Source organism: Gekko japonicus, unplaced genomic scaffold (genome assembly GCF_001447785.1).
Source record: "Gekko japonicus isolate JY-2015 unplaced genomic scaffold, Gekko_japonicus_V1.1 scaffold2864, whole genome shotgun sequence".
Classification (NCBI taxonomy): Eukaryota; Metazoa; Chordata; class Lepidosauria; order Squamata; family Gekkonidae; genus Gekko; species Gekko japonicus.
This window is the reverse complement of record NW_015176062.1, coordinates 101112-124415: the sequence shown is the minus strand read 5'-3', so window position 1 is coordinate 124415 and position 23304 is coordinate 101112.

The window sequence follows — 23304 nt, the reverse complement described above, 5'->3', positions numbered from 1 at the left end:
CACCGGCCGGGAGGCGTCCGGCCCGCCGCGGAGGCCAAGCGAGGCCTTCTCACGAGGAGGGACTCAGCCCCACCCCAGGCCGCCTCCGTGCGCGCACCCCCCACCCCCGGGCCCGCGTTCAGTCGGGACGCTGCTGGCCAAGTCAGCCCGGTTAAAATGGGAGCCTGGCCGGCCAAGGACGGCGCTTCCCCTCGCCAGCACGCGGGGGCTTTGGCGCCTCGTTTAAACTTCTACCGAAGCCAGCCTGGCCTCCTCTGACATGGCCGAGGCTCTCTCCAGGGTGCCCGGCGGAGATCCTTGGCAACACCTCTGCTGGGTGCCAAGGACCGAACCTGGGACCTTCTGCAGGCGAAGCCGGCGCACTCGGCCACTGCCCGCGGGATGTGCCCCATTCAGACCAACAGTCCTGCCAAAGCTTGCAGGAGGACACAGTTCTACAACAGGAGCTCCCAGGCTGTGCTTTTAAAGACCTGCATGGTAAGGAAATGGTGGCCAGTCACAAGCAATAGAAGGAATGAGTCTGGGATCCCTTTGCCCCTTGACATCTGACCTGCCTGCTGGGGAAAGCTCCTTTGCTTACCTGGCACCAATGTGCAGCTACTGAGGAGCAAGGCAAGCCTGCATGCAACACCCACAGATCTGACTGAACAGGTGAGGCAATTTTCTGGATTCAGGGGCACATGTGAAATGGGAAATGGTAGCTGCCATTCACTGGAAAATAGCTCTTTGAACAGTCTGTGGGGACTGCTGGATTACATGGACACAGCGTTCCTTTTCTGTTTTTATTGCATTTATTTGCTGTTACATTCCTGATAATGTGAGGGGAAAGACAGGTATATAAGCAATTTGAACTAAGCTTACTTAAGTGTAGGCTGAATAGACAATATACTACTAGCAGATAAGGAGAAGGGTTTTCAGGGCAAATGGAGGACAAACTTCAGTGAGAGCTGGAAGGCCACGAATAGGGAGATGTACCAAGTGATCCTCTCTCAGTGTCAGCCCTGCCCTTGGCAACATAGTACTAGCCTACCTTACAGGACTGTTATAAGGATTATATATGTGAAGTACTTCAGTACACTGAAATCAATGCAAAAATGCTAAGCAGTATTAATTTGAGGGGGCTCCAGCCTTGTTGAACCAATGGATACTTCTGGAATTTTGCAAACAGGTAGCAGATGCCCCAACAAAATGGCTGCCATGGGGGCTGGGTCCAATCTCAGAGTATCAGAAGGTTCCACCCAAAGCATCCTCCTATGATGTTGACAGCTTAACGGATGCTCCTTTTACACACACACACACACACACATGCACGCACACTCTCCTAAACCACCTCCTATGCCAATGAAAAGAAAGAAGGCCAGGATCAGCTCTATGCCTTCGGAAAGAAGCAAGTGGGCACCAGGAAACATAACGGAATGTGCCATGGTGTGGTGGTGGAAAGTGCCATCAAGTCACAGCTGACTTACAGCAACCCTGTAGGGTTTTCAGGGCAAGAGGTGTTCAGAGATGGTTTTGCCATTTCCTGCCTCTACATCACAACCCTGGTATTCCTTGGAGGTCTCCCATCCAAGTACTATCCAGGGCCGAATTTCTTAGCTTCCAAGATCTGACAAGATCGGGTTAGCCTGGGCTAGCCAGGTCAGGGATATGTGCCATGGTACCCAGAGGGATCTCTGATTTAGTTTATACCTTATTATATTCTCCCATCTGTACTCTTAGAAGGGAGATACCATGGTGTGCTGGTGAGGAAACTGAAATGGTTGGGCCTGCTCAGCTGCACTGCCCCTTCTATGATCTTAAGATATACATTCATCACTCCTCTCCTCCAAAAAACCCCCCCAACAACCCTGGAAGATCATAGGAGCGATGTACCTCCCTTCTTCTAGCAGACATCATGCCTGGAACCAAGGGTAGACTTCCTAGATACTGTTCAACTGCTAGAGTCTACCATTGTTCAGTCCTGATTTAGTGAGATACATCAGCTATTTGTACACTTTTTATGCATTTGTTTCCTGCAAATATTTTGTTAATCTGCCTTACATTGCTTCTCTATGACTATATATAATATATAATAAATATGTACGTTATAATAATAAAGAACTGACTACCTTATTATGAAACTTCCATGGTATTTCTAAACTTTTCACCAGAACTCTGAACCTAGTCATCAAGGCATCATCTGAGTATTTACTTCATATCTCCTGTAATACATTACCATGAACTTCCGCAGAATTATTTTGGCAGCAAATTAGTTGCTAATAAGGCAATTGAAGACTACCATAAGTTCATCAGTAATTCTGCAGTATTCATAAGAACATAAGAGACGCCAATGTTGGATCAGGCCAAAGGCCCATCCAGTCCAACACTCTGTGTCACACAGTGGCCAGAAATACCAGTGCCATCAGGAGGTCCAGCAGTGGGGCCAGGACATTAGAAGCCCTCCCACTGTTGACCCCCCCCAAGAACAAGAAGACAGAGCATCACTTGCCCCAGAGCCCCTAGCTATACCTTGTGGCTAATAGCCACTGATGGACCTCTGCTCCATATGCTTATCTAATTCCCTTTTGAAGCCATCCATGCTTGTAGCACCCACCACTTCCTGTGGCAGTGAATTCCATGTGTTAATCACTCTTTGGGTGAAGAAGTACTTCCTTTTATCCGTTCTAACCCGAACGCTCTGCAGTTTCATGGAGTGCCCACGAGTTCTTGTATTGTGAGAAAGGGAGAAAAGTACCTCTTTCTCTACCTGCTCTTTCCCATGCATAATCTTATAAACCTCGATCATGTCACCCCTCAGTCGTCTTTTCTCCAAGCTAAAGAGCCCTAAGCGCTTTAACCTTTCCTCATAGGGAAAGTGTTCCAACCCTTTTATCATTCGAGTTGCCCTTTTCTGCACTTTTTCCAAAGCTATAATATCCTTTTTAAGGTGTGGTGACCAGAACTGCACACAGTATTCCAAATGAGGTCTCACCATTGATTTATATAGGGGCATTATTATATTGGCTGATCTGTTTTCAATACCCTTCCTAATAATCCCCAGCATAGCATTGGCCTTCTTTATTGCAGTCACACACTGTCTCGACATTTTCAGTGAGTTATCCACTACAACTCCAAGATCTCTCTCTTGCTCAGTCTCTGCCAGTTCAGACCCCATCAATGTGTATTTATATTTAGGATTTTTGGCTCCAATGTGCATCACCTTGCACTTGGCCACATTGAACCCCATTTGCCATGTTGACGCCCACTCGCCCATCCTTGACAGATCCCCTTGGAGTGCCTCACAATCCTCACTGGTTTTCACCACCCTGAACAACTTTGTATCATCCGCAAATTTAGCCACTTCACTGCTTACTCCCATCTCCAAATCATTAATGAACAAGTTAAAAAGCAGTGGACCAAGTACTGATCCCTGCGGTACCCCACTGCTTACCACCCTCCACTGAGAAAATTGCCCACCTACACTCACTCTCTGTTTTCTATGAACTAGCCAGTTTTTGATCCATAAAAGGACTTGTCCTTCTATCCCATGATTTTTGAGCTTACTTAGGAGCCTTTGATGAGGAACTTTATCAAAAGCTTTCTGGAAGTCAAGGTAAATAATATCTATTGGATCCCCCTTGTCCACATGTTTGTTCACCCCCTCAAAGAACACTAACAGGTTAGTGAGACAAGATCTTCCCTTACAGAAACCGTGCTGAGTCTGCCTCAATAGGTTTTGTTCATCTATGTGCCTACTAATTCTTTCCTTAATAATGGTTTCCACCAATTTACCCGGTATCGACGTCAGACTGACTGGCCTGTAATTTCCCGGATCTCCTCTGGAACCCTTTTTAAAGATGGGAGTGACATTAGCTACCTTCCAATCCTCAGGAATGGAGGCAGATTTTAAGGAAAGATTACATATCTTTGTCAGGAGATCTACAAGTTCACATTTGAGTTCTTTCAGAACTCTCGGATGTATGCCATCTGGGCCTGGTGATTTTTCAGTTTTTAAGTTGTCTATCAGTTTTAGGACCTCCTCTCTCATCACCTCAATCTGACTCAGGTCTTCCAACACCCCTCCTGAAATCAGTGGTTCTGGAGTGGGCAAGCACTTCTCATCTTCCACAGTGAAGACGGAGGCAAAAAATGCATTTAGCTTCTCAGCCATTTCCCTATCATCCTTCAATACTCCTTTTACCCCTTGGTCGTCCAAGGGCCCCACTGCCTCCCTGGCTGGTTTCCTGTTTCTAATGTATTTGAAGAAAGTTTTATTGTTGGTTTTTACGTTTTTTGCTATATGCTCCTCATATTCCCTTTTTGCCTGCCTGACCTCAGACTTGCATTTTATTTGCCATAGCCTGTGTTCCGTTTTATCAGCCTCACTGTGACTAGCTTTCCACTGCTTAAAGGAATTCTTTTTACTTTTTACAGCCTCCATTACTCTGTTTGTTAACCATGCAGGCTTTTTCCTATACCTGTTTGTGCCTTTCCTAACCTGCGGAATATATATTTTTTGAGCTTCTAGGATCGTAGTTTTAAATAGATCCCAAGCTTCCCCAATTGTTTTGACCCTTTCTACTTTTCCTTTCAGTTTCCTCCCCACGTGTCCCCTCATATCAGAGAAATTACCCCTTTTAAAGTTAAAAATGGTTGTGTGAGTCTTTTTGGCCAATTCTCTATTTGTACAAATGATGAACTCAACAACATTATGATCACTGTTTCCAAGCGGTGCAATCACTTTTACATCTCTCACCAGGTCTTGAGTGTTACTTAGGACCAAATCAAGGATCGCCTCTCCCCTGGTAGGTTCCGTGACCATCTGCTCCATAGCACAGTCATTTAGAGTGTCTAGAAACTCAATCTCTTTTTCCCGACTAGAACACATATTGACCCAATCAATGTGTGGGTAGTTAAAATCACCTATTATTACACAGTGTTTTTGTCTAGTTGCTATCTTTAAGGCATTCATCATTTTATAATCCTCCTCTATCTTTTGATCTGGTGGGCGATAACAAACTCCCAGTGTTAAGTTTCCTTTTGGCCCCCCTATTTCAACCCATAGAACTTCCAGAAGCGAGCCTCTTCAAATAACGGGCATCTCAGGAACACGTGTTCCTGGGATTCGATCTCCCCCAACGCACATAAGCATAGCCTCTCTGTTCGGGGTATTTTTTAAAATTTATCCTTGAGAACTGCAGAGGGTAAGGCCGAGCATCTAGCCAGAGTATATGCCCTCCTGAGTTTACGGGACTCCAAAACTTTAAGATATGGGGCCTGCACAATGATGTATTTGTTACTAATTGGCGCTATAAATGTTGGGGACACCTGTAGATCTAATTGGCGTTCGGTATCCTTGATCCTCTGTCTAATTTCTAACTTAGCTCGGTCCCTACCCATCTCCAGAAGCCCTAGGGGAGAATACCCCAAGAGCGAAATTTTCCACAACAGAAATCAGCCAATTAGATTCAAAGGCATCAGTCAGAATCAGGGGCGCTAGTCCACACGGGTTCAAATTAATCTTCAGCCAATAGAAGATGGAGTATAAGGCAATCAGCATGCCAGTCTCTAGCTGTACCATTGCATTAGATACGCATCTCGGAACTTGGAGCACTGCTCTCAAAAATTTCGATTGAACTAGCTCCAAAGGAGCATAGCTAGATGGAGGCGCTCCAAGCAGCGTTCCGTAGAGCATCTGGGCAAGTGTTTTGGCCTTATAACGTTTTAGGGCTGGTGGTACAAAATAGCCCCCTTGGGAGCTGAAGAACTTAAGAATACCATGCGAGGATTTTTCACCCGAGCAAGCAGCTGCCTGACTATGGGCAGTCCTAGATCCAGAGGCTTGGATGATCATGCCTAGGTAGCGAAAGCTAGCTACCTGTTCAAGGTTCTGCCCGTTTACCCTCCACTTCCTTATTTTGGGTCTCTCCACATATATATTCCCTAATGCCACCATTGCATGGCTGGGTAGTTATTTTCCTGAATAATTTGCCAACTGTGTGAAATGAAATTAATGAACATATATGAAGCTGCCTTATACGGAATCAGATGCTTGGTCTATCAAGGTCAGTCTTGTCTACTCTGACCATCAGCAGCTCTTCAGGGTCTCTGATGGAGGTCTTTTCCATCACATACTACCTGATCCTTCTGCCTGGAAATGTCAGGGATTGAACCAAGGACCTTCTGGATGCCAAGCAGAAGCTCTACCACATGCTACAGCCCCCTCTGTAAGTAATAAGCTGGGGAAAGTGAACCATAGATCAGAACAGATCCCAGATGTGATGCACCCATGTTTAGTTTCAGGAAAAAGTTTGAAGATATTGGTGCAATGGCACATATCTCATCTTTGGGAAAAGCTTCACTGGATACATTTTTGTTTGATCATATACCAACTAAGACACAGGAGTCCTGCCAATTAAAAAAATGCTGGCAATTCTGTCCTGTATCTTCAGTAGTAGGTAGAAGCATCCCCTGAATTCATCCTAGGTTGCCTGTGTCTTATCGGAGATAATTGCCACCTACCACAATGTTTTGATTAGTGATAGTAGGTACTTGTGGTTACATTCCTAGAGTATAATTATAGTTTAGACAAGCTCAGAGCAAATATGTTTGGGGTGAGCAAAGCAGCCAATTTAGAATCAAAAACAGGAGTAGCATGCTTTTAAAAAGAAAGGGAAAACAATGCTACAAGAACAGTAAGCAACTGTTGTTATTCGTAGAGAGGCGTTGAATGCTTCCCCCCCCTCAAAGAGCAGGAGCTGCAAGAACTGGGGGTTGCTGGGGAGTGCCTTTGAGTTTAACAATTCACTAAAGATCCCAGATGTTTTCCCAAGTAATATGCTACCAGTGTACAAATTGTAAAAGTAAAAATGCCATCAAATTCCAACATTAAAAAACACCATAGGCATGACCTGAAAATCATTTGAATTATCATTTTTGGTGATAGGTGAGATTTTTTTTCATTCCCCACAAGTTATTACAGGACACAAGAATGTACTCGCCCATGTCTGTCCCCGAAGTCAGTAGAGAGAATGTTGTCTCTGGGCCACTTTAGACCCACGTTCACATCCATGCTCAGCTATGAAGTTTACTACCTGTGCAATCCTAAGAAGAACGGCTAGATTCGAATCCAGGAGCACCTTAGAGACCAACAAGATTTCAGGGTTGGGGGTATGAGCTTCCAAGCTCCCTCTGTCAAAACGGAATTGAGATTTCCCCCCCCCCCGAGTCCTTACATCCCAGTCTGAAGGTGGGGGAGGGGGGTGTTGCAAAGAAAGAAGGGTCCAACTCTGTCTAAGGTTGCACTACTAGCGGCCTTCGGTCATTATCATCCTGGCTATCAAATGGTAACTTGGAACCACAAATGCTAACAACTTGAGCTAAAATATAAAATAACTCTCACCATCACCATTTTATGATCTTAGATTAAGAAAGGGAAAAGAATGAGAGTATGATACAAAGGAGCAGAACGCTCCCTTTACAGGAGTTAATTTTAGCAGCAGCGACATTTCTCTGCCTCTGCATGAGAATTTCAGTCTGCCAAATTTTCCCTTATCTGCACAGCAATTTAGATGAACCCAAATTCTCCCTCCTGTGCATCCATTCACCCTAGAGTGAAGAGGAGAAACAGTTTAATTTATGTATTTAGAAAATGTATATGCCACCTCTACAGAGACCTACTGGAGGCAGCTTACAGCTAAGATGATAAAACAAAACCATTACAACCATTACAAACAAAGTAATTAAAACATAACCATTAAAAAGCAGGCCAATGCCACTGAAACAAGCCAAGACATAACATATATATACAAAACTACACAAAAAGTCTTAAGACTAATAACACTTTCTGCCTTGCAGGGTTCTTGAGAAATTTAAATGAGATAACCCCATGCATGCCACCCCAAACTCACTGGAGGAAGGGCAGGCCAAAATATGCCGCTCTAAAAATGGTGGTTCAGGTGCAGAACACCTGTTCACAGGTGACACCAAAAAGAACAAGGAGGTCGATATGCAACTTCATATATGGCCTTTAATAGGTGCAAAAGACTGGATTTGCGTTCATTCATACCTGCACTACAGTCATTCAGGTGTACACACAAAACCCAACAGTGCAAAGGAAGACAGAAGGCACTTTTATGCCAGGGTAATATTTCCAGAGGAGTAGCTATGTTATTCTGTTACAGCAACACTACACCAGAGTCTTGTGACATCTTAAAGATGAACAAGTCCTTATTCCAGCATAAGGTTTTGTGAGCCAGAGTCCCCTTCATCAAATACACACAGTGGGTCCTAGAACTGCATCTGACACAGTCCACGAAAGGGTATGCCTGAGTAAGGACTTGCCCCAAAACTCCACCACATCTCCACAAAGAACAGCAATCAGTCACACAACTCAGGCACACCCACCCGCAACCAACCCTCACCCTACTTCCCTCTCCTCCCACCTCTCTTGAATCCACCTGGGTTCTCTTCTCTGTGCGATTAAGAGGAACTTAGGAGCACCCTGACCTCTCAACCCACATGCAACCCCCCTCCCAAAGCCTTATAAATTTCACATCTGTCAAGGAGGTGATGTGGAAGCAGGAAGAAGAATCTGGAGATCTACAAAAGACTAAGGGCCAGTTTACAAGACCAGCAGAAACAAGCAGGTAATGTTTATTTGGGCTGCCTGCCTAAAGGCAGCAGAGAGAAGGGATGATTCCAGGTTTCAACAACAGCTCCAGCAAGGAGGGGAGAGATTCCCCTATACATAGGGGGGAAAGCTTATCAGATAAAAACTTCTCTTCCTGCATTCTGTATTGGTGCAGCCCCTTTCTTCTGTTGTTCACAGTAAAATCCAAAAGCAAAACCCACAGGAGAGTTTTCTGTTAAGATCAGCCAAAATAAAACAAAGCAGTGTGCAAGCTTTCAAGTTCTTCAGAAAGCTTCTTTGTCACGCCTGATGAAGAGTTCTGAAGAACGCATCAGTTTGCACACCTGGGTTCTGTTACTTTGTTTGAACTTAATTTTAAAAAGTATTACTTGGGTTTTGTTTTAGGTTGAGACAAGGGAGATCCTGTTTCAAATCTTACTGGATGACTTTGGGCCAGCCACCCTCTCACCAACTAATCTACCTCAAAGGGTAGTTGTTAAAACTGAAATGAAGGAGGTGAAAACTATGTATGCTGCCTGGAGCTCCTTGGAATTCCAGAGGCAGCCTAGTTCTAAGGCTAGATTTTTGACATCCATTCCTCAATGCTGGGTTAGCTATTATTTTTCATGGGAAGATTTATAGACAAACTTTTTTTAACATGATCATTCCCAACACAGTTCATAACCAATAAAAATATTCACAAGATTACAGTTAAAAAAAACCCTTAAGTTTGGATTTTCAGCTTCTGTTTGTTGACAGTGGGTCAGTCATCCATCTTTAATGAAATGGCAACATCAGGATCCAGCCCACAAGGTTCAGATGGGGAGATAGAAGTCGTGGCCTGCCCCATTAGATTTTTGTTGTTCAGTCGCACAGTCGAGTCCGACTCTTCGCGACCCCATGGACTAGATCCCGCCAGGCCCTCCTGTCTTCCGCTGTCCTCTGAAGTTTGCTCAGTTTCATGTTCGTTGCATCGATGACACTGTCCAACCATCTCATCCTTTGCCGTCCCCGTCTTCTTTGACCTTCAATCTTTCCCAGCATCAGGGTCTTCTCCAGTGAGTGCTCCCTTCTCATTTGGTGGCCAAAGTATTTGAGCTTCAGTTTCATTATCTGGCCTTCCAGGGAACAGTCAGGGTTGATTTCTTTGAGGATTGACTGATTTGATCTCCTTGCAGTCCAAGGAACTCTCAAGAGTCTTCTCCAGCACCATAGTTCAAAAGAATCTATTCTTCGGCGCTCGGCCTTCCTTATAGTCCAACTCTCACAGCCATACATGACTACTGGGAATACCATTGCTTTGACCATGCGGACTTTTGTTGGCAGGGTGATGTCTCTACTTTTTATCATGCTGTTTAGGTTCGCCATCGCTTTCCTCCCAAGGAGCAGGCGTCTTTTAATTTCATGACTGCTGTCACAGTCTGCGGTGATCTGGGATCCCAGGAACGTGAAGTCTGTCACCACTTCCACGACTTCCCCTTCTATTTGCCAAGGAGTGATGGGGCCGGATGCCATGATCTTAGTTTTTTTGATGTTGAGCTTCAAGCCCACTTTTGCGCTCTCCTCTTTTACCCTGAGCAAGAGGCTCTTTAGGTCCTCTTCACTTTCTGCCATTAGAGTGGTATCGTCTGCATATCTGAGGTTGTTGATCTTTTCCCCAGCAATCTTAATTCCCGCTTGTGATTCATCCAGGCCAGCATTTCGCATGATGTACTCTGCATATATATTAAATAAGCAAGGTGACAGTATACATCCTTGTCGTACTCCTTTTCCTATGCTGAACCAATCAGTTGTTCCGTATCCGGTTCTAACTGTCGCTTCTTGGCCCTTATACAGGTTTCTCAAGAGACATGTGAGGTGGTCTGGTACTCCCATCTCTTTAAGGACCTGCCATAGTTTGTTGTGATCCACACAGTCAAAAGCTTTAGCATAGTCAATGAAGCAGAAGTAGATATTTTTCTGGTACTCTCTTGCTTTCTCCATAATCCAGCGAATGTTGGCAATTTGATCTCTAGTTCCTCTACCTCTTCGAAACCCAGCTTGTACTTCTGGTAGTTCTCTATCCACGTACTGTTGAAGCCTAGCTTGTAGGATCTTGAGCATGACCTTGCTAGCGTGTGATATGAGTGCAATTGTGCGATAGTTTGAACATTCCTTGGCATTGCCCTTCTTTGGGATTGGAATGTATACTGATCTTTTCCAATCCTGTGGCCACTGTTGCGTTTTCCAAATTTGCTGGCAAATGGAGTGCAGAACTTTAACAGCATCATCTTCTAAGACTTTGAATTGGGCTTGAAGTTCAACATCAAAAAAACTAAGATCATGGCATCCGGTCCCATCACTCCTTGGCAAATAGAAGAGGAAGTCGTGGAAGTAGTGACAGACTTCACGTTCCTGGGATCCCAATTCACCGCAGACTGTGACTGCAGCCATGAAATTAAAAGACGCCTGCTACTTGGGAGGAAAGCGATGGCGAACCTAAACAGCATGATAAAAAGTAGAGACATCACCCTGCCCACAAAAATACGCATGGTCCAAGCAATGGTATTCCCAGTAGTCATGTATGGCTGCGAGAGTTGGACTATAAGGAAGGCCGAGTGCCGAAGAATAGATTCTTTTGAACTATGGTGCTGGAGAAGACTCTTGAGAGTCCCTTGGACTGCAAGAAGATCAAATCAGTCAATCCTAAAAGAAATCAACCCGGACTGTTCCCTGGAAGGCCAGGCTCAAGACGCCATTCCCTTTCAGTGCTGGTGGGGATAAAAGGCATACTGTCTTGGAGGGGCTCGTTCTCAGAGGATGGCAGGTCCTTTATAATGGGTGTGCTCAGCTCCTTTAATCCAGGATGCTTGGGGGTTTATATCAGTTAAAGCATGGGTAAGTGACTGCAAGTTAACTAGCATTTTGTCTTGTTCCTGAGGGGGCAGGACTCCAAAGAGGCAATTAAGTTCTCTTCAAAAGAATCATGCTTGAAGGGGGGCCTGTTTTGCTGGTTCTGTTTTGTCCTCTCTTCTGCGGATGGAGAGGTAAAATTTGTCATCAACTGTGAGTTGAGGTAGCAGAAGCTTGGAATACTGGGATGTTTCCACATGGATGTTCTGTTCCACTATGATTTCCTTGTAGCAGCATGCAGGCTGCATATTTCACCTGAACGTCACAATGAAAAAGGCTAGAAGCTTACTTTCTAAAAGCTGGGAATTAGTACATGGCTACAACAGATTTTTACAACATTACTGTGCTATAGGGATCTGCCCTCCAGTTGTGCATGTGTGCAGTAGAAATAGCAGCCATGGAGTGGAGGGGAGACCGCTGTCCGGATGCTCTGTTGAAACAGTGAATGCCTTTAACATGAGAGCTATGGAAGAACAGTCTCCATCAGTCCAGGTAATTAACTTAGCACCTGCAGGGTGTTTGGTTTCCTGCAGAAAGTGCTGGACTAGACAGACCTTGGCCTGATCTTACAAAACATTTATGTTTATAGGCATGCAGCAAGATTGCCTGCTCAGGATCTCTTCACACAGGACCAGCGATTCCTTGACCAGGGAGAGATCCAGAGTGGAGGCTCTGGCTGGGTCAGCTGAATACCTGCTGTAAACAACAAGGATTTTAATAAGAAGACGCAGACTACTCTGCCTTTACGTGCCATTGGTTTAAAATGAAAATGGTTTTCAAAGGTCTTTATTTCCACACAACCCAGAAGGCCCCTCAGAAGCCCAGCTACTTCCCTTCAGCCACTTGAGGGCAAATGCTACTTACAAAGGGCACACTTTGCTAAGCTCTCACCCCAAAAGCAAGATTCCATGAGACACCCCCCCCCCATCCTGTAGTCCCTCCACCATTAATTTAATTAGAGGGAGTAGAGAAACCACTAGGAACACCTTAATTGTAGCCAAAGACCATTCAAATGGTGGAAATGGCTGAAGATCTCGTGAATGGGTAAGGTATTTGGCTGCCATGTATGGGGCCCAAGCAGTTTAAACAGATGGATATTGAAGAACACAAACAACTTCTCAGATTTTTTTTTTAATTTCCAAAAGCAGAATTAGAGAGCTATCACTGCACAGTGTATGTCTGTGTCCCCCCCCCCCCCCCATTGCTGACACTGGATTTTGACGGTCTCTGTGTGGGCCACTTCAACCAGCCCCTAAGAAAAGCCAAAACGTACACCCCAGCTGCACAAGTAGTGCTGCAGCAAGCTTCACACAACCACCTGCGACACCTCTGTGGAGGTAACACACTCCCACCAACCAGCCCCGTAGCTAGGGAATTCTTTGGGAGGGGGCCTCGGGGGACCCACCAGCTAATTAAATGGAAGTACAGTGCAGGTGGTAAGTTGGAGCACTTTGGGGGCAGCCCATGAGGGAGGGGGCCCAGAAGAAACACTAGGGGGCCGGGCCCCGTGGGCCCCATGTTAGCTACTGGCCAGCCACCAACCTTAACATTTCAAAAATGATTTAAATAGGCATCTACAGAGCGCATGCATCTATATTTATTGTCATGGGTATTTCAACCTGTAAGCTCCCTGGGTCAGGGGACTTCCATTGCTGTCGTTGCTGCCTGTATAAGATGCCATTTGCACAAAGGTTGCGCACTTCAGCAATCCTCAGCTCTCAGCATCCCCCCAGGCATGCCTAGCAGTGGCATTGGGCAGGATATACTCGACTCTACCCAAAATGTACCCATTATTTTAAAAAAAAAAACCCCAAAAAAACAGGGTGCAGGGTTTGGGTATATGTGCATACCTAACGAAGCCTGCAAAACAAAGCTCGCAATCTTGTCTAGCCATCTTTCTTGAGCTCCATACATGTGCAAGAGACTGGGGGAAGCACCTGCAATTAGGAAAGGATTCCCCCCCCCCCCAGGGAAGATCTGTCTCTCCCCACCTGCCTGTTGACATCTGTAGATGATTTCTCAAGATAAGGTTGCTGGATTAGAGATGTGAACGCCTAGAGGAAAAAACCGGGTGGGGAAATGGGGAAAAGATTTTTTCTAAGAACATTTTAGAAAAATCGGAAAATTTGGGGCAGCACTGAAAAATAGTCTCCTATGAATTATTTTCTCATTCAGAATGAGTTAAATGCTCCTTAAGCATGACTTTCTGAGTTCCTGGCCAATTAATACACCTCATTTTATTTACTACAGAATTTGTTTTCCATCGTCACATTTATTTATTTCTGCCTCTCAGATGGCAAAAATTAAAAAGACACATGTGTGCTAGCATAAAGGTAAAGGTTCCTTTGCTTGAAAGCCAGTCGAGTCCGACTCTATGGTTGCGGTGCTCATCTCCATTTCAAAGCTAAAGAGCCAGCGCTGTCCAAAGACGTTTCCGTGGTCATGTGGCCGGCATGACTAAACACCAAGGCGCACGGAACACTGTTACCTTCCCACCAAAGTGATACCTATTTATCTACTTGCAATTTCTTGCTTTCAAACTGCTAGGTTGGCAGGAGCTGGAACTAGAGACGGGAGCTCACTCCGTCATGCGGCACACTCGGGTCTCAAACTGCTGAACTACTGACCTTCCACAGCCTGCAGTTCAGCGTCTTAACCACTTGAGCCACCGCAGCTCCTCTGGTAGCATAGGGTGTAGTAATTTACAACTATTTCTCAAGTAATACAGTTTTTCTTCTAGAAAACAAATATATTTACTTTTAAAATTCATAAATATGCTGAATACTACAATTTTATGTGCTAAATTATAAATTATGCATTTTATGTTCGTTTTATGTTGAGTCAGTAGAAGTCTGTTTGTAGCAGCAGAAAAGAGCAAGAGTCCAGTAGCACCTTAAAGACTAACAAAATATATGTCAGGATAGGAGCTTTCATGAGTCACTGCTCAGTTCTTCAGGTCTGAAGTAAGTATTGTATATATTGCAATTTTTTCTAAAATTCTTATTTTTTTCTGGGGAGGATTTTTTTGGTGGGAATGTAACGGCATCTAGTCATGCCGGCCACATGACCACGGAAACGTCTTCGGACAGCGCTGGCTCTTCGGCTTTGAAACGGAGATGAGCACCGCAACCCTAGAGTCGGATTCGACTGGCTTTCGAGCAAGGGAAGCTTTACCTTTACTATGGTGGATTACCAGGGTCGCAACACAGAGGCAGGCCATGGCAAACCACCTCAGAACGTCTCTTGCCTTGGAAACCCCACAGAGCCACCCTAAATCAGCTGTGACTTGACGGCAAAAAAGAATAATAATGCTGGATCAGGAACAGTGGCATCACAGTGTGTGTGTGTGTGTGGGGGTGTCATTTCCAGTATCGAGGCTGTGAAGGCTGCTTAGAGGCAGCTGTAGGGGACCCGACCACCCCCCCACCCCCGGTCCATTCGGCTCTACAGAACTGAGTAGCCATCCTCAGAAGACCCAGTTCGGTGTAAATAATCACTTGATGTGGGCTGACCTTGCAGCAGCAGGTGCATATGTAAAAAAATAAAATAAAATAAAAAAGCATATGAACTCATCCTGAGTTTCATTTTAAATGCATGGACAATCTTTTTTTTTTAATTCCATTAATGCACGCTTGCCTCTTTTGTCATCTACCAACCATAAACTCTAACCCCTTGATAATCCCACAGCTTTTCTGACTTTAATCACGTACAGAACTTTGTGTACATAAAGTGCTTTACTTAAAAAAAAGTTTTATCATCCTCCTGTAATGAAGCCACAAAACAAGGTCATTGTTTACCCTGAAAAGGTGTTCGCAAGTCATGTGCATGTGGTATGTGGAGGGGGGGATGGATCCAGCAGCCCCTTAAAATTAACCCCCCCCTTCACCGCTGTAAATACTTCCTGAAATGTATTGTCATTCACAGACCTCCCCCCCTCCACTCAAGAACAGTAAAAAGACTGTTTTCTACTGAGTAAAGAAGTCCAAAGGAATTTAGTCAGCTTTCACTTGGGGCAAAGTACAGGTATGCAAGAAAACAGCAAGGGGTGGGAGGGGAGAGAAAGCAAAATTCTTCAGTGAGGAGCCGATAACTGTAAAAGCAGCTCAGGCATTCGCGTCAGAACTTGACGCACAGTTATCTTCTAAGAAGAACCAAGCACTGTGTCATGGATAGAGTGTTAAACTAGGATCTGGGTGAGCCAGTTTCGATTCCTGACTCTGCCCTGGAATCTTGCTGGGTGACCTTGGGCCAATAGTAGTCTCAGCCTATCCTACCTCACCGGGTTGTTGCAAGGATAAAATGGAAAAGAGGAGAATGACTTAAGTTGCGTTGTGTCCCCAATAGGGGAGAAAGGTGGCATATAAATGAAATTAGATATAGAAAAAACAAACAAACAAGCATTCTAGTAAAACATGCAGAGTATTGAATTACAAATAGGGAGACCCAGGTTCAAATTCCCATTCCACAGTTAAGCTCACTGGATGCCACTCTGTCTTAGTCTACCCTACCTCACAGGGCTGTTGTGTGGGTAAAATGGGGGGAGGGAACACCCATGCTCACTCTGTGCTCTTTGGAGGAAGGGTGGGGTTAAAATCTCACAGAGAATATATACATTTCACTAGTTGAGCCTCAGCTATTTCAGACTAGGATAGACAACTTCTCCCTCTGAGGCGGAGGACATCTGCATGGGTTATTCCCACCGTACCAATAGGGAGGCAGGAAGAAGTCTTTTCCCCTTCCTGTTTGCGCCTTGGGAATAGCCCCGCCTTAGTTCTATTCCTGCCTCACTAGGGAGTAGCAGCATAGCTTAGCTTGCTCTAGCTTACCTCAGTTTTCAAAAACTTTTTCCCTTCAATCTAGCCTTACCTTGCTCTTTAAATTCCTTCTCTATATCTTGCTCTCATTCCTTTCTCTTTCGTTTTCCTTTTCATCGCTCCGATCTCGGAGCGAAGACTCCTGGGCCCATCGGCCGAAGAGTTTCTTCTTCAACTGCCATCGTGATGACAGAGAGAGAGCTTCCCGAGGTTTTCTCCTCGGACGACGAGGGAGAGGCACTGGCCGCGTCGCTGGCAGCGCGGAAAGACATCGGGCCGGATCAGCTTTCGCAGCTTGATCGAGAGCCTGCGACGGAGGCTGCAGAAGCGGCGGCGCGGAGCGCCAAGAAACGCCGTTTGCAGCCTGATTCGGATGGGCCCGCCTTTTCTTTTTCCCGTCCTCGGACGGGCGGCGGCCATCTTGGGGATCCGGCTTTGGGCCTTGGACCCCTGCTGGGAGCTACTCCGGGTATCGCGGGAAGCGATAGGCCGTGTCTTCTCACCTTCCCAGCATCGGAGCTCTCACCTCAGGACAGATCACAGCCGGGTAAGCCCCCGCATAACGCGGTGCTAGTGGATCCATCTGAGTTTATGGACTTCATTAGACGTTCCATCCAGGTGGAAGTTTCAAAAGCTACTAAGCCCGAGCTGCCATCCCTTCAGGGGGACTCCCTCTTAGACCTGCAGACTCCCTTAGGATGGCCCACTAAGACGGCAAAGAAGGCTCCCCCTCCCCCTCCAAGGCCACCCACAGGTGAACAATGGGGGGAGGATTTAGACTCCAATGCATCCTCCATGGAGGAAAGAGAGGAGGGCGAATTTTTGTCTGAAGATGAGTCGGAAGAGTTAAAGCTTCCAGAACAATCTAGTCGATTTTTCAAATCAGAGGACTACCAGTACCTTCTGACTAAAGCAATTAAGGCTCTGGAATTGCATGATATCCCCGCTTCTGAGTATCAGAAGGCTGGGCCAGAGCAAAGATTGTCCAAATCTGGTGGTAATAAAGAATTCTTCCCACCAGAGGAGTGTTTGGACAAAGTATTCCCTTTCCCAGAATACTTTGAACGTCAATTGAGATCTGGCTGGGACAAGCCTGTTGTAAACAAGCAGTTTCCCTCATTCACTAAAAAGCTATATGCAATGCCTAATTATGCAGATGAGCTTTTGCAGGTTTCTCCAGTGGATGCTCCCGTGGCAGCTCTCCAGACGGCCGGCCTGGTATCCGAAGACGGATTGGGCAACATCAGAGAGGCCACAGACAAGAAACTAGAGGCTACTCTTCGTAGAATACACGAATCAATAGCCATGATGGTCAGAGCGGCCTCCACAGCCTCCATCGCGGCGAGGGCATCCATCGTATGGCTGCGTAAATTGATCCAGCTAGTTCCTGAAAACAACAGGGCTCTCCTGGAAGGTATCGGCCGCACACTCAAGTCAGATTCATTCACCGCCGATGCGACTCTGGACATCATATCTTTCGCTTCTAGAGGTCTGGCCTCCACTGCGGTTGCCAGAAGGATGCTCTGGCTACGGGCATGGCAAGCAGATTCACAGTCCAAATCTATAGTAACGGCATACCCATTCCAGGGAGATCGTTTGTTTGGAGACGCTCTCGACACCATTCTAGTCGAGACTAGGGACAAAAAGAAGGCAATGCCTCGGTCACTGAGAAATCCGGATAGGCGAGGCTCTCAGTCCTTTCGATCCCAACATACCCTGCCGCGTTTCCGTCAGGACAACAAAAGATCGTCTTGGGAGGCCAACAAGCAATTCAACAGGCGTGGTTCCTTCAACCCCAGATTCCAGAGGTCTCAGTTCGGCCGAAGCGACAGGGGTGCAAGGGAGTCCAAACCTAAACAAAATTGACTGCAGCAGTTCGCCGGTGGGGGCACGGCTTCTTCACTTTGCACGGACATGGTCAGAGGCACAGGCGGACGCCTGGGCAGTAGAAGTCGTGTCCCGGGGATATACTATAGAATTTCTTCATCAACCCCCGCAGCGTTTTCTGCAATCACCGGCAAGCAAATCGACAATAAAAAGAAACATAATCAACAAGGCTCTACAACACCTGATCAACATCAAGGCCATAGAACCTGTTCCACCAGACCAGAGGGGTTGCGGAGTGTATTCGATCCTGTTTATGGTCCCCAAAAAGAACGGGGACTGGAGAGCAATATTGGATCTCAAATTCTTGAACAGATTCATTCGCCTTCGACGTTTCCGCATGGAGACATTGAAAACAATTGCGGACTCTCTCTCTCCGAACGAGTTCCTGACGTCTATAGATCTAACGGAGGCGTACTTGCACGTGCCGATCCACCCGGCACACAAACGCTACCTACGTTTTTGCATTTATGGACAGCATTTCCAGTATCAGGCGCTGCCCTTTGGCCTCTCTACGGCTCCCAGGCTCTTCACCAAGCTCGTGGTCAACCCGGTGAGTCACCTCGGGGATCAGGGGATCCATGTGCACCCGTACCTCGACGATCTGTTAATCCGGGCCAGTTCACGTCGGGAATCCATCTCCAATACAGAGAGGACACTACAATGTCTACGAAGTCACGGGTTCTTAATAAACATCGAAAAAAGTTCCCTGCAGCCGAGTCAAAGAGTAGAACATCTGGGGGCGATTATCGATACCAGGACAACCACCTTGTATCTTCCAGAAGCAAAGGCACAGAAGATCAAGACCCTTGCAATACGAGTTTATCGCAACAGGATGTCTCCATTGATGGAACTGGCCAGTCTTCTGGGTCTCATGGTGGCGAGCATAGACATGATTCAATGGGGCCGGATGCATACGAGACATTTACAGTTGTTCCTGCGTCCACACCAGTTCAGCATCATGCAGAAACAGACAATCAATTTACAGGTCCCTATCGGAGTAAAAGAAAGCCTAAGATGGTGGACAGATATGAGGAATCTGACAACAGGGAAACCCTACTTTATCGACCAGCCCAAAGAACTTTTCTCAGATGCCAGTCTGGTGGGCTGGGGAGCGACTCTAGACGGTGTCCCAGTCCAGGGTCTTTGGTCAACAGCCGAGACATCGCTTCCAATCAATCTACTGGAATTGCGAGCTATTCGCCGCGCGCTAATCTACTTCTCTTCCCAACTACAAGATCGACACGTCTTGGTGAGAACAGACAATATTGCAGCAAAGGCTCACCTCAACAAGCAAGGAGGCTCCCACTCGTGTCGGCTTCACAAGGAAGCCATGAAGATCCTCCTCTGGGCGGAGGGGAACATCGCCTCTCTGCGGGCGGAACACATCCGGGGAATCGAGAATGTGCAGGCGGACTGGCTCAGCAGACAGACACTACAGGAGGGAGAATGGTCTCTCCATCCCGACCTTTTTGTGAAAATTACGGAACATTTCGGACTACCTGTTCTGGATCTGTTCGCATCCCCTTACAATCACAAGCTGCCAAGGTACTACACGAGGTACTTCGACCAGGGGGCAGAAGCGACGGATGCGTTGACAACGAAATGGCCTGCAGAACTTCTGTATGCGTTCCCGCCATTCATTCTGATCTCGAGAACCCTGCGCAGAATCAGAGTCCTCAGGGCAGAAGTCATCCTGATAGCCCCACGATGGATGAGACGTCCTTGGTTCTCGACGTTGCGGAGAATGTCCACTGCTCCCCCGCTGTCGCTTCCGGTGTTCCCAGACATGATTTCACAGGGTCCGGTATGGCATCCGGACCCGACTTGGCTATCCTTGACCGCATGGAGATTGAGTGGAAAAAACTAAAGCAACGGGGTTTTTCAGCACAGGTCATGGATACCATCATGGCCTCCAGGCGCAAGTCTACAGCTCGCATTTACAACGCAACCTGGAAAGCCTTTGTACGTTGGTGCCGCCGCAAGAAGACTGACCTGCTCGCTCCGACGCTAGCACACCTTCTGTCTTTTCTTCAAGACGGATTGGACACTGGATTACAACCTGCTACATTACGCAGACAGCTAGCAGCATTAGCAGTCATCTTGTTGTTTTTTTCACAAGGACAAGGTAGTACTATTGACGGACCCTACCTTTCGGCCTAAGGTCGATTCCAGGTTCCATAGCTCACAAGAGATATGTCTTCCGACTTTCTGCCCGTCTCCCAGACATCCTAAAGAACGCCTCTGGCACACCTTAGACGTTCGGAGGGCACTTAAAATATACATTGCTCGGACAGAGGCTTGGAGAAAAACTGATTCCTTGTTCATAAGCATCTCTCCGCCCCGAAAAGGGGAACAAATGTCAGGATCCTTGATCAGTTCAGTTCTGAAAGCGTGTATTGTGGAAGCATATCGAGCAAATGGATGTATTCCTCCAACTGGAATTATGGCACATTCACTCAGGAGCGCGGCAACCAATGCAGCATTGTTTAACCGATTGTCTGTAGAAGGTCTGCAAGGCGGCAACGTGGTCTTCCATATCGACCTTCACGAGGCATTACAGGATCCATACCATGGCATCCGCAGATGCAGCGTTCGGGAGAAGGGTTCTGCAGCACGCTATAACACTCGAAGAAGATGACATCCCACCCGAATAGGGACACTGCTCGGGGAGGTCCCATGCAGATGTCCTCCGCCTCAGAGGGAGAACGACCATTGGACACTTACCGTGAAGGGTCCTTCTCCTCTGCGGAAAGGAGGACATCTGGGCCCTCCCACTGTCATCTCCTGTTGCTGCTTCTTTCTATATACTGTGCTCTTCTCTCGACTACCTTTTGCCCACTCTGAGGTTTTTTATTCATGTTCTTTCAGAGGAGGGTTGTTGTATGTTATGGTTAACGTTCACGTTTATTTTTATAGGGCAATGTTATTTAGTTAAGGCTACACACACTGCTTTCGGAGTCCCAGAACTAAGGCGGGGCTATTCCGAGGGCGCCAACAGGAAGGGGAAAAGACTTCTTCCTGCCTCCCTATTGGCACAGTGGGAATAACCCATGCAGATGTCCTCCTTTCCTCAGAGGAGAAGGACCCTTCACGGTAAGTGTCCAATGGTCATTTTCAGCCAGGCTTTATCAAAAGCAGGGCATGCAACAATTAGGGCACGAGAATGTTGATTCTGACCTGGTGCAAAGCTTTGTCTGCTGACACCTGTGCATCAAATCAGATACCTTGCTCCTTTTACAATGGCATGATGTGCCTGCATCCAGAAAGCAAATGAACTCCTCACAGCCCAGGGCACGCCAGCTAACATCTAGGCACAACTTTGGCAGCCAGCTGAAAAGTTGGCAACCCTGTTCTAGACCTCCCGATTGGTCAGACTTTCTGCATGTGCCAACTATGTTTCCCCAAGTCAACACAGTCATCCTTGATAGCACTCCCCTTTGTTATTCAAACATCTCAAGTGAACACCTGATCATTCAGTCAAGTAAACAGATGTTTAAACAGACGATCTGTATTGGCTCCTGTTCCATCTAACATGTGAGAACTTTAAAAAAAATCAGGTTGTGGAATCCAAAAGGGGGATGCCCCAAAATTATTATGCTGCTTTGTGTGCATGCTAAAACCGGGGGCCACATTTATGGGGGGGATCTGCACCTGTCTATTCCCCTCCTTCAGAGGGCTAATCTGCCCCCCCCCACAGCTGCTGGCACCTCCCTGCCATCTGCGCGCCTTCGATTCTGGGTTTGGATTGTTTCAGCCCGCTCAGCCTAGAGGAAGTCGACAGATTGCTCGTATCTGTGCGCCCAACCACTTGCAGCCTTGATCGGTGCCCCTCCTGGCTCATTAAAGCGGGCCACGAGGGGTTTCGAGGTACCCTAAGGGAGACTGTTTACAAGTTCCTTTCTGAGGGGCAGTTCCCTGGGACACTCAAGGAAGCGATGGTCCGCCCCCTCCTGAAAAAACTATCACTGGACCCGACCGAATTGGCTAATTATCGGCCGGTGTCCAATTTGCCCTATTTGGGCAAATGAATTGAGAGGGCGGTGGCGGTGCACCTACAGGGCTTTCTGGATGATGCTTCCACTTTCGATCCTTTCCAGTCCGGTTTTCGCCCGGGGCATGGGACAGAGACAGCGCTGGTCGCACTGACTGACGACCTCTGGCGGCATCTGGATCGAGACAGTGTGGCGGTATTGCTGTTGTTAGATCTGTTGGCGCCTTTGGTGCCGGTGCTGGAGGTTAGGAGTTTGGGAGTGCACTTGGTTTCCTCCTTAAGTATGGAGGCCCAGGTGGCAGCCACTGCCGGTTCGGCCTTTTTCCATCTTCGGCTGATTTGGCAGTTGGTCCCCTTCCTTGACCGCAACAAACTAGCTACAGTGATCCATGCGACGGTCACCTCGAGATTAGACTACTGTAACGCTCTCTACATGGGGCTGCCTTTGTCGCAGATTCGGAAGCTGCAGTTAGTGCAGAATGCTGCGGCCAGGCTTCTGATGGGTCTCCCTAGATGGGTCCACATCCGGCCTGTGCTGAAAGCGCTGCACTGGCTGCCAGTAGCGTTCCAAATCCGCTTCAAAGTGCTGGTACTTACCTTTAAAACCCTATATGGCCAGGGTCCAATGTACCTGAGGGACCGCCTTTCCCCATACATACCCCAGAGAGCACTACGGTCGGGGGCCCAATATCGCCTTGTGATCCCAGGCCCCCGAGAGGCCAGGCTTCTGGCAGCCAGGGCCTTTTTGGTGGCAGCTCCTACCTGGTGGAATGAGCTCCCGGAGGAGATCAGGGCCCTGCGAGGCCCTTTCACAGTTCTGCAGGGCCTGCAAGATGGAGCTCTTCCACCAGGCTTTTAATTAGGAGCCGCCACTACCACCTCCACCAACCACCAAATACCGTGAGGGACGGTCCAATATAAAACTTTTACAGTAGCGCGATGGATCGGTGCCGCCGAAATGGGCTCTGGGTTAATATCCTCTGGGTTAATATTCTCAAGCCTTCATCTTGATTTGACTGAAGCAATAATACCACTGAGCACTTTATTAATGTTGATCTGATTGTTTTATTTTGATTTTAATGTTTTATACTGGCACTTGGTGCCCTTGT